This window comes from Macaca nemestrina, chromosome 13, assembly GCF_043159975.1.
Source record: "Macaca nemestrina isolate mMacNem1 chromosome 13, mMacNem.hap1, whole genome shotgun sequence".
Taxonomy (NCBI): domain Eukaryota; kingdom Metazoa; phylum Chordata; class Mammalia; order Primates; family Cercopithecidae; genus Macaca; species Macaca nemestrina.
Window position 1 is genome coordinate 50,282,679 of NC_092137.1, and position 12,558 is coordinate 50,295,236.

The following is a 12,558-nucleotide window of genomic DNA, read 5'->3' on the forward strand; positions in this document are numbered from 1 at the left end:
ATTACCAGGTTTTTAACAATTTTGAACTGTTTTGAAATTAATAACTCAATGAAACGTTAAATGACCTTACAAGGTAAGTACTGTCATTGTCCCCACTTTTTAGATTAGGAAAATGTGGTTAAAGAACTTGGCAAAAAATTTCACATCTCATCAGCGTTTGAACTAGGATTTGAACCCATGCAGTCTGGGTTTTGAATCTTCCCTCTTAAACTTCATGCTAACCTGACATTTAACTTGCATCAAGTTTATAGCATATGTCTGGTTTGATCATTTGATGTGTGGTATATAATCCTATAGCAATTTTAGTCATTAAGAGGAGTATTCAACTTAGACTTCGCACTCACTTCTGCATCTAGATAAAGAATAATGAGCAGAGAGGAAGAACACTATTATGAGAATGCTTCTAATCACAAAGGACCCCCAAATAGCTCTTACAGATCTGAATAGAAGTAATAACCACTGGTATCAGAATCTCAGCACAACAAAGGTCTGAGTGTCATCTGATCTGGTGGGGACCAATAATAATATTTTGTGGATTATTCCTTAGGAGAATTAAGAATTATTTCTTAGGCAGCATTGCATAATCCTACAGAGCACTGGAGTAGGCTTTAGAATGTATGGTGTCAGCAAGTAAATGAATCTCCCTGTGTTTGCTCATTTATCACAAGGAGATACTGTGAGCAGTCTTACAAAGATTTTGTGAGTGTTAATGCAATAATGTTTGTAAATAATGTATGTAAAATAATTAGCATAGTGCCCCATATGGAGTGCCCACTATAGACTGCATGTCTAAGTTATTGTTTCTGACACTAGCTCTTACAAATAGGCAGGAATTTCAAAAGATTCTATGACTGTCTGGAATTTTGGATGAGTTCTGTTACTTCTTCACCCCAATGCTAGCGCAACATGAATTTCCTTTATTGAATCAATTTGACAGATGTAAAATTCTATCTGAACTCCATTTCCATAAAGCACAGCCCTCATATAATTATCCCCAGGTCTGCCTTCTACTGTGATTGTGCCCATTCTGCCTCTCTTTTTTACCAAAGCAAATCTTTTCATTTAAAAAAGCTTCCTTTGGTTTGTTTCACCTGTAACCACAAAACGCACTCTCGTCCAAGTCCTCTGCCAAGCTGAGCAATAAAAATAATAAATGAGAGAACTGAAGACTCTACTTGGACCTTTAAAATGCTCCAGCAAAGGTGACCCTGAAAAATTATTATGGCATGTTATCAATTGGGTGACACTATCTAGAAAAATGAAAGCGAAATATTCCTTTATTCTGTCCGATTTGATATCTCATAAATCCTGCTAAAATACTCCTATGGAAATGCATATGGTAATATCTAGACAGGCTTATGTAAGATATATTCTTTTTGGATTCTCAGTGGACATTTTATGTACTAGGGCCACCAATACATATAATATGCCCAAGATGACAAATTACTTCAATAATACTTAATATGAGGAAAGTCTGTCTCAACTTTGTGGGGAGGGGTAAAGTCAGCTGCTTTGTAACACAGTTAAATTCATAAAGCTAAAAACAAAACAGAATTTAAAATGTTTAAGATAAAAGTCTGTCTTTGAGAAATATTCTACCCATGAGACTACATTTGACACAAAATATTCATCATCATAATTTAAATTTTAATATATGGCCTATTTAAAGGCTTCATACTTCAAAAGGTTTTTACATTTATTTTGTCATTCTGTCTTAATTAAGAACCAACTCCAGTATTAGATGAAGTTACACCTTTGGATTGTTAGAAAAATTAGGTTGATATTCTTCTGGAATAAATCTACTTTTCTGATAACCACATGAACATGCCAAAATACATTTTTTCACAACAAATGCATCTGACTTATAGTTACACAAAGGCATTACGTTTTATTAAGTTATTTTTTCTGAAATGTTATATAGAATTGTGTAAAAGGTATGTTTAGGTGGAAATCATTTCTAAACTCTTATTTAAAAAAAAAATTATAGAATGAGAGTTCTAAATACCTTTCATTCAGTTTTCCTCCTGTTAGTAATTAATTAACCATTAGGCAGTTCTCAAAACCAAGAAATAACATTGATAATAAACAGTTGACTAAAGTATAGACTTTATTTGGTTTTACCAGTTTTTAACTACGTCCTTTTTCTATTGCAGGATCTAACCTAAATCCCATATTGCATTAAACTGCCATGTTTCCTTTGTCCCTTCAGACCTTTTTTTTGTAATTCATATAGTTGACACTTTTGAAGAATACTGGCCATTTTGTAATATGTTCCTCAATTTGAGTTTGTCATAGTTAGATGGAAATTATGGATTTTTGTTGAGAACATGAATACCAAAGAAGTGAAGAGCCTTTTTTAGCATGAAGGTTCATGAAGTGAATATTTTTTATTACTGGTGACATTTAACTTGATCACTTAACATGATCTGCTGAGTTTTCAGAAGAAAGTTACTACTTCTACTTGGAAGAAATATTTTTAGACTACATAAAGTACTAATCTCTACTCAAAACTTTTTCGCACTTATTTTGTCATCTATTAGGGAATCCCAACTTCAAAAATTTTTACATCGGGATTCTAATGATGACTTCCTATTTCCATCACCTTTCTACATTATTAATTGTAATTTTTCTGTATGGGTGAGCTGTCCCTGCTTCCTATTTATCTATCTGTCTGTATATCTATCTTTCTATCTGTTCAGTTACTTGTTTATATCAGCATGGGTTCATAGATGTTTATTTTACTCTTTTGGTTATAATCCAATGACATGTCTATTAGTTTTATTGCTCAATTTGATCTAGTTCTGGCCATTGGAAGTTTTTTCAGGTTGGTTCTTATGCTCCTTTGTCATGCTTCTCTCTCAGGAGTCAATGAAGTATGCCCTACAGGTCAAATGTATCTACTAATATTGCAAATAAAGATTTATTGGAACACAGCCACACCCATTCATTTTCCTATTAGCTATTGTTGCTTTTGAGCTACAATGGCAGAATCGAGTAATTGTGACAGAGATCATGTGGTTCTCCAAGCCAAAGATATTTAATATTAGGCCTTCTATGATGAAAATTTGTTGATCTTTGCTCCAGATGAATTTTCTTTTTTTAATTATGAACTTTGAATAGTGGTCAAAATGTATTTAATTGTTACATCTGAGGTACTTTAGAATTCAGAATCTTGAATGTTTATTTTTCCTATATTCTCCTAACTTCATTAGTTGTAATAATTTTGATGCTAGACATTTATTATTTTGTTGGAAGAAAACAAAATGGATTATCAGTATTCTGGTAAGTTTAAAATACAAAATCACACAGAATAAAAAAATAATGGTGAGACAAAGGTGAAAAATTATCTAGTAAGAGGAGTGAAAAAGAAAAATTGTCCTCTTGCATGATATGTTTTAAGTTTCCTAAATACATGCAAAGGGCTCTTGCATGATATGTTTTAAGTTTCCTAAATACATGCAAAGGGCTTTATTAACTTCTTCTCATAATAATGAATGGTAATATGGTAGTTTCCTCTTATTCCACAGTTTCAGTTACCCACAGTCGAATGCAGTCTGAAAATATTAAATGGAAAATTTCAGAAATAAACAATTCATGCCATTTCAGTAAACGGCATGCAATGTAGATAATAAAGTCTTAAATTGCATGCCATTCTGAGTAGCATGATAAAATCTCTGGCCATCCCACTCCATCCCTCATGAGACATGAATCATCCCGTTTTCCAGTGTATCCACATTATATAGTCTGTTAGTCACTTATAAGTAGCCATCTGGGTTATCAGATCAACAGATCACAAGAAGAAGGATGAGGACAGTACAACAAGAAATTTTGGGACAGGGAGAGAGAGAGGAAGAGGCCACATTCACAGAACTTTTATTATGGCATATTGTTATGATTGTTCTATTTTATTACTAGTTATTGTCACTAATCTCTTATTGTGTCTAATTTATACATTAACTTTTATCATAGGGATATATGTATAGGGAAACACATGGTATATATAGGTTTTGGTATTATCTGTGTTTTCTGGCATCCAATGAGAGTCTTGGAATATATTCCTCAATGGATACAGGGGGATTCTTGTACTTTCCAGAGATGTTATATTGATAGCAATTTTTATCTTTATGATATTGGACACAGTTATTTCACCATCACACTTCACAATCATGACATGATTTACCAAGAGACCTTTCCAAATGAAACTCTTAAAACATGCATTTTGGTTTTAAGGATATTTATTATGTAATGCCCCAGTGTTATAATTATATCAAGCATAGTATTAGTGCTTAAAATAAATTTATTACAAGGATAATGGCATTCTTATGATCCTATTTTGGAGAACAATTGTTTAAAACTGGAAGTACAAAAGTTGGGCTCATTCTGTGAAAAAAGAAAATTATCTGAGCTAGTAAAGGCTACACCCAGAGGGCTATGTCAGTGTTTAGAAGGTTATTAGCAGAAGGTTAGTAAAGGGCAGGCACATTTCATTGGAAGCATGTTTATTTAGGGGAGGAGGAGGAGGTTCCTCCTCATATGTTCATTACACAGACTTCATTTTTTCCTCCAAAATCTCAATATCCTCAAAGATCACCTAGAGCAGAGGTTCTGAATTCTAAGTAAAAGGGCCTAAGGATGTTAAACTGCAACCCTTAAACATCACATACATAATTTTTTATACAAATGCAGATAGATGTGTATTTTTCTAAAGATAGAATGGTCTACTTTATTGGATTCTCATGGAGGCCGAGATTCAAAGGAAGTTAAGAAAAACTGATTTAGATTAATATCTAAAACTAAATACAGTTCCAAAGCTTTGTACTCTCCATAGGGGCCTTGACACTAGTGTAGGATATTTTGTCCTTTTTGATACTCTGCCTCCTCTTGACAGCACTTCCATTTGTTTAGTAGAAATTAAGTGACATTAAAACCAACTTACTCCTGGCCAGGCGCAGTGGCTCATTCCTATAATCCCAGCACTTTGGGAGGCCGAGGTGGGTGGATAATGAGGTCAAGAGATGGAGACCATCCTGGCCAACATGGTGAAACCCCATCTCTACTAAAATACAAAAATTAGCTGGGCATGGTGGTACACACCTGTAGTCCCAGCTACTCGGGAGGCTGAGGCAGGAGAATTGCTTGAACCCAGGAAGTGGAGGTTGCAGTGAGCCAAATTCGGGCCACTGCACTCCAGCCTGGTGACGGAGTGAGACTCCGTCTCAAAAAACAAAACAAAACAAAACAACTTATTCTTGAGCTTACAAGATACACAAAGTGGGTAGACAGTGGACAAATATAAATAGCATGACAGTCATGAGACTTATACATAGTTGACGTTCAAATAATGACATTAAAGCTGAGAAGGAACAAATCACATAGTACAGTTTTAAAAATTGTTCATCATACACTAAAATACTAGCTATTACCTGTTATCATTATAAAAATATATAAATAAATATGCCTGTGCTATTTAATAAAAGTTCCTGAAGATATAAGAAGTCAGAGTGTTTGAGAAAGTATTAAGAGAAAGGCTTGTCATTGAGTTGGGAATGTGACTTGTTCTTCCACTGAAGTCAGCTAATTATAAACGATATGATAAAAACGAAGATACTTTTAGATAATAGTCAAATTATGAAAGCCACTGTTACAAAATACAAACATTAAAATCAACCAAATACTTGTAAATACCATCTGAAGTTTCCTAAAAACCTACTACTCTTTAAAATGTCATTTATCTGGCCTTCAATGTTTAACTATTCTTATAACTTGTTTCCACCTTATTTGCAAAAAGCTAAATTTTTGCATTGTGGTGACAATTAATTTTTTATATCTGACATGATTAATTCATTGTTTGTAACCAGTAGATAGATTCATTAACCTGATTACCCATATCTTTGGTAAAAAGTCCTTCAAGACAATCTCAGTCAATATCTTTAGCCACAGTTACTTAAAATCATGATAATGCCATTCTCCGTTTAACGTGACCGCTTTTCAGGAGTGAGGCCGGTATATCCCTTCATGATGATAAGAACTTAAATTACTAAACAAATTGTATGTTGGAAACAATAATGGCAGACAAGAAGTTAAAGGAGGAAATTTCAAGAAATCATTTAGAAGGGCTTCTATTTCTATATTACAACATAAGATATGTTTGGCAAAAGTTCTAGCCTACTTGATATAATATCCTTTACTTTTGTTTTACCATGACTTTTAGAAAACATCTGCATTATCTCTGTTTGCCAGCCTGTGTAGTTTAAATGATGCCGAAACCCATCAAACCATCAGAGAATCTTGCTTTCTCTTTTAACAGAAAATTTAAAAATGCTAAAATGGTTGCCTTACAGTAACTGTAAAAATTCCGATATTTAAAAAATCCAAGTCATCGTTAAAGTAAGAACAAGTGAGAAGTCTGATAATATATCATTTCTTTCCATCTCTTTGCACACAATTTCTCAGAAGCTAAGCTTAGAATTTTAGGAAGATATATTCAATATACTACTTAATAAAAAAGTTCATTATGTTTCATCATTCGGAATAACCTCAAATTCCCAGCAAAACTGAACACTGTTTAAAAAGATAATTAAACAGGAAAAATCAGAGTTTCAGACACTTGTTGAATCTAACATAGCTACTGTATTTGTGGCTTCAGATTTCTCAGTGTATATATATCGAAATAAATATTCATGTAAGTATATTTTGGCTAAAAACTACCAGCAAAAAAATGCTTTGACCTAGAAGTTTAATGAGGGATGTAGATTTATTCTACAACTATTTATTAAGCACCTTCTGTGTGTCACACCCTGATTATTATGTCTTTTGTTGGACTCTAGTCAAAATTGGTTATTAGTTTAAATAATAATTCATTATTCCATATGGTTTATCAGTTTCCACAATACTTATATTTTCACTATTTACTTTTAGAGGAAGGAAAAAAATTAGTCAAAGAGTCCCCATATCTATACATTTAATGAGAACATGGGCAAGTCTTCTTTTAACAAACTTTTTCTCCCAAAGGATTCTTAAGTATTCTAATGTTCTAATGGTCCATAATGATTTACTTAATTTGCTAATAAAGTTTCTCCAGTAAAGTTAGAAAATAATTAGTGTTTACTAATGAGTATTTTTGATTCAAAACTTTAGTGAAAACCAAACAACTATGGTTATTATAAGAAAATCTTTTTTATGTGTTACTATGTTTAAATACTCATAAGATAGTCTTGTATGTGTTATGTGTTTCTGTGGGTCAGCAGAAATAGCACACTGTGACATTGACTGATACAGTTAGGATCAATCATGCAAGTAATAACATTTAGTTATGAAGAATAGGCTATGCTATGTTTAAAAATGCATCTAATGATCTTTGTATATTTTACTTTATGTTTCCCACACTTCATAAAGGAAGGTGCATAGCTTGTAGACAGGAGTCCCCAAATGTAGTTTTTACTCTGCTACTAACGAGCATTGTGATCTTGAGCAAACTAGTTAGTCTCTTCAAGGTTCCAGTTTGCTCTTTGATAAATGAAGGAGCTGGAAGAGAAAGACATTGAAGTTCCTTCCCTCCTTCAAATGTAATGATCATGTAAGGTAGATTTCCTTAATTACATCATACTTTGAAAAATTAAATTAAACAAATATAAAACAATCATTACATTAAGCAACACTTCAGTAACAACCCTGCAATCTCTAAATATTAGAGTGACTTAAATAAATAATAAATTATTGATGACTTGAATTAAAAATAAACTAATCGATTAAGTGACACTAAAGGTTTGGAATTTGGGGTAATAATCAGTTTGACTTCCTGAACCCGGAAATATTTTACCAGCTTTCATGGATGAAAACAGAGTTAAGGTTTAGATCTAATACCCATAAGCTCTTTCAGACAAATTGCATGATCATGAAAAAAGATTTACACCATCTCTATGGAGTCTTAGAGCATTTCTCTCTTTCTCTCAGATCTCCTTATCCCTAAAGGATCTCTTTATCTTACCACTCCAGACCACCATTATCTATTTTCCTTAAACTTAATAGCAATCAAACTCGGCATTCTGAAAGTTAATACATTTTATTTGACATGTTTAGGTTTTCTGGATCCTCCTTATCTCCCATTCAGACCAATTTCTTGGCAAACAGGAATACTAATGTCTTTGACTTCTTTGTTCCTTCCTACAACTGGTTTCCATTTCATTGGTATCTAGTGCTGTCTGGTGACACACAGCAGCACTAGAACATTGAATAATTGTTGGTTAAAAGGAGGGGGGAGGCAGAGAAGGAGAGAGAGAGAGAGAGAGAGAGAGAGAGAGAGAGAGAGAGAGAGAAAGAGAGAGAGCGCCTAAAATGCAGGAATATCTCTCCTTCTATTAAGTTGTTCATTAGGTTTTACAGTGTATTCTGCATTCATCCTATTTATTTTCTCACATTCTACTTTAGTACTTTATCTTTTGATACACAGATTGTTTAGTAGTTTCCTAAATAGTTTGTCTGTCTCTATCATTTCCTGCTAATCCTTCGTAAATGAATGCATGTTTGAAGAGACCTAAACCTAATGTACTATTGATTTCACAGTCTTACTACACCACTCACTTCAAAATGGTCTCTTCTTCCTTGGAACAAGTTTTCCTTTTATATCTTATTCAGAAATTAGCCAAATATGATATCATAACTCTAGCACTTTCTCACATTTTATATTTTTAATCTTGAACTTTTTTTTGCCTATCTCTGTAACCAGACTGTAAATTTAGTATGTTCCTTTTATGTAGTATATATCCTTTAAATATTTGTTGATTTAATATGTTAACTCAACTATAAAATGAACATTTGACCTTGTGTAGAGTGCAAAAGAAATCTTTTGACACACTGTTGTAGGAAAACAAATTCAAAGGTTTATTATCAAAGATAACAGTGATTTATCTGAAGCAATCTTTAGTCTGGGTAAGCAAGATGATGTTAGGCTTTGTGAATTAATGTTATGAGAAAAGAAAGTCTATTTTTGTTGAGAGAGAAAATTTTGCTGCATAACTGTAATTAGGGACAAATCAGAGATTAATGATGCATTATATTCTAGAGCTTTAACTGATAAGCACCAAGAAATGGCTTTCTCAACTTTAAATGGTTTGTAAAATATTGTCTCTGTACTTTGCTCTATATACAGAAAATAATGGATACTAGGTCTGCTATTCAGAAAATTCAATATTTATTCTAAAATATAAATTGTTGAGTTATAGGAAGATTTCATATACTCAAAAAGAGCATAAAATCTACCTCCACTAATTAGCTTCTCTATGAAAGCCTTCCAGGCAATTACAGGGTAGTACCATTGGTCAATGCTTTGGTTGCTTTTCATTAAAGGTATAGTGTTGCTACCAGACGAATTGCTTCATGTAAAAGCACTTACCACAAAGACCCATAATGGAGGGTTAAGTGCTATACTAATTACTAATTTCAATCCTTATTACCTATATTTTGCAGTACAGGCACTTTAAAGGAACCAAATATAGGCTACTGGTTCTCGCTTCTCTGATTATAGGATTTGGTGGTAAAGGCTTTAATTTAGCTGCTCTTCTAATAAAAATAACTCCCAAAATTAATAAAAAAGAGCCATACCACAAACTGACATAAAATACATATGCTAGACTTTTGCTATTGAACTTGTATTTACAATCACTTTGTCATAAACACTTTAATAGAGTTGACACACACACACTTCAAAATTTGTATTCAGCCATTATGGCACCGTTGCAGATGAATCTCCAAGAGAAAAAGGTATTTGAAATTTTCATGGCTTATTTCCTACCTCAGCATCACACTGAAATGAACACAGAGCAGATGATTAATAAAACATCTGATGACAATGGTGACTCCCCTGAGTTCTTTATATATTGATCATTACCTTTTTATATGTATATATTAAAATTCTTCATATGTGCTTTAATTTTCTTGAGGGCAGACTCTGTGTTTTTCCTTGCTTATATCCTTCAGAATAATTGCAACTTTGCCCACTCTCGGTTTATTTATATTTTCTAAAATATATCTTGGTAAAAGGGCATCTAAAATCTCTGATTAGAAGTTGAAAGTTGTATCTGAAATAACTATATGTAAGGATTTGCTTCTTATTACTATACTGCTCATTTCTATTTTTAAACATCTTTTACATTGTGTTTCTTATTCTGAACAATTGTTTAATTGGCAAATAAGGTACTATATGCATTAAGCAAATATTAATCTAGAAAAACATGTAGAAATATTTTCTCAAATAATTAATAAGTACTGCCTCAATCTCAGCTACCAGATTCAAATTGGACATTAGTCTGCTACAAGAACACAGGAACCATATCTTTTTTGAACTATACTCAGTACATGATATCTGGTATATGTACAATCAAATAAAATACAGTAAAATTGGGGGATACAGAAATTTTTGAAAACATAAAATATTTACTAAAATGCAATGATGTTTGGCTAATATATCCTATATTTCTTTTCTACCATCTATGCTTGGGTAATGCATCCTATATTTCTCTTTTAGAGATACATTATGCATATTAATAAAGTCCAAGTATAGATATTTTAACTTAGCTTAACCCAGAATTTCCCAAACTAATTTGAGCATGGGAGCTTAACCCAGAATTTTCCAAACTAATTTCCCAAACTAATGGGACCTTCCCTTTCTCACCATAAGTACTAATAACCTCTAGGTAAAGATACCAGTTTGGAAATTGCTGATAAGTGTTAAAAGTTACTAAATAAAGATAATTTTAAAGAATTAACTATGAACACAAAACCATGCCTTAAGAGGCAAACGCCACACTGCAATAGTAACAGGATTGATCATTTTGCATGTTCAGGTCCACTGTTGACAGCTGACAACATCCCATGAGCAAAGTCTAGACCTTATCCTACTATGTATTTTCATGGCTTCCAGTGTGATGACTTCCTCTCAGCAAATAGGCAGTAATTAATCCATATTTTAGGAAAATTACCAATACATCTTTCTGGAATTTTATTAAGGTTTTAGCTATCACTTTTAAAAGCAAATTTTTAGGCTGGGCATGGTGGCCCATGACTGTAATCCCCGCACTTTGGGAGGCTGAGGCAGGAGGATCACTTAAGGTCATGTGTTCAAGACAAGCCCGAGCAATATAGCGAGACCCTCATCTCTACAAAAACCTTTTAAAAATTAGCCAGGCATGGTGGTGTGCACCTGTAGTCCTAGCTACTAGAGAGGCTGAGGATGGAGGATCCTGTGAGCCCAGGAGTTTGAAGTTACAGTGAGCTATGACTTTGCCACTACACTCCAGTCTGGGCAAAAGAGTGAGATCTTGTTTCAAAAAAATTAAACAAAAAAAAAGTTAAATTGATAAAATAAAGAATAACAATTGAAATTGCACATTTATACCAGGATTTCAGATAATGCAATAATCTGGGATTAGCAGGGGCCATGTAACATTGCATGCATATTTAAGTTACTTGGCTTTAAAATCTTCTATTACTTCACCTTGTTGTATACAGTTCACATAATTGTAGTGTAAAATTGTGATAATTCCCAAGACATCGATTCAGCAAATATTTATTGAGTGCCTACTATTTGCCAGTATTATAACAGGCACTGGACATATTAATTTTCTTGCTTCCTAATTTTGTCATAGAGCAGTTTATAAAATTACATTTAATTCAGCAAATATTTGCAGAGTACTAGGCTTATGGAATAGGTTTGAACTAGGGCTTGAAGATTTAGAATTCTATAAACCAGAAAAGGTCCAGAAGGGTATTACAGATATTTCATTCCACAATTGTGAGTCAGTACTTGAGATATTTGATATCAATTGAATACATTGGTTATGTCATTAAATTACTTCTTTCAAGAACCAAATAAGTCTGATAGAGGAATTTAATATATGTTTTGATTATTATTTTATTGGATAAAATAGAAATGTATTTTTATACTTTTTCCTTATACTGTGTTATAAATTGTGTGCTTTGCAAAAAACATAGTTATATCTAAAGGGGAAAGAGATAAATGAGACAGATACTTTTGGTAACCTATTTTATACTAAAATATAAAGATGATAATGATTGCAGTAAAATACCTTTATACTTTTAATTTATATTTTACTTCAAAACATATTTGTTTTAAAATTGAGGATACATACCACCACAAGTAACACTGTTTAAAATTTCTAATCTACCACCTTTGTTTCAATAACATAATATTGATAAAACTCATTCACAATAAACAAGATAATTTTTATTTTATCAATAATGACTTGACATTTATTTTATAGACTTAAAATGAGTAGCGCTAGTGTCAAAGAATCCTCATGAAACTCCATGGTTATATGAAGGTGAAAACAAACTTCTTTTATGTACATGTTCTTATAACTGCTGATTTATGCTACTATTGTTTTCTCACTATTTCTCTATCTCATGGGATTCCTACACTTTAATGAGTTTCAGCTGTGCACCACCATCTGCGGAACGGTTAGGTCTTATTTTCTCTCAGAAAAAAAAATAAAGTGTTATAATATTCTTTCCCTTAGTTTTAAATTTTAACTTTGTTACTTT

The 12,558-nt window shown here is 32.6% G+C and overlaps 1 protein-coding gene across 33 annotated transcripts in view; it reads right to left on the minus strand.

The window, feature by feature from the left end:
• Window positions 1-12,558, minus strand: part of LOC105465018 (neurexin 1) — a 1,132,644-nt gene that overhangs the window by 159,641 nt on the left and 960,445 nt on the right. The gene's annotated exons all lie outside the window — the stretch shown is intronic.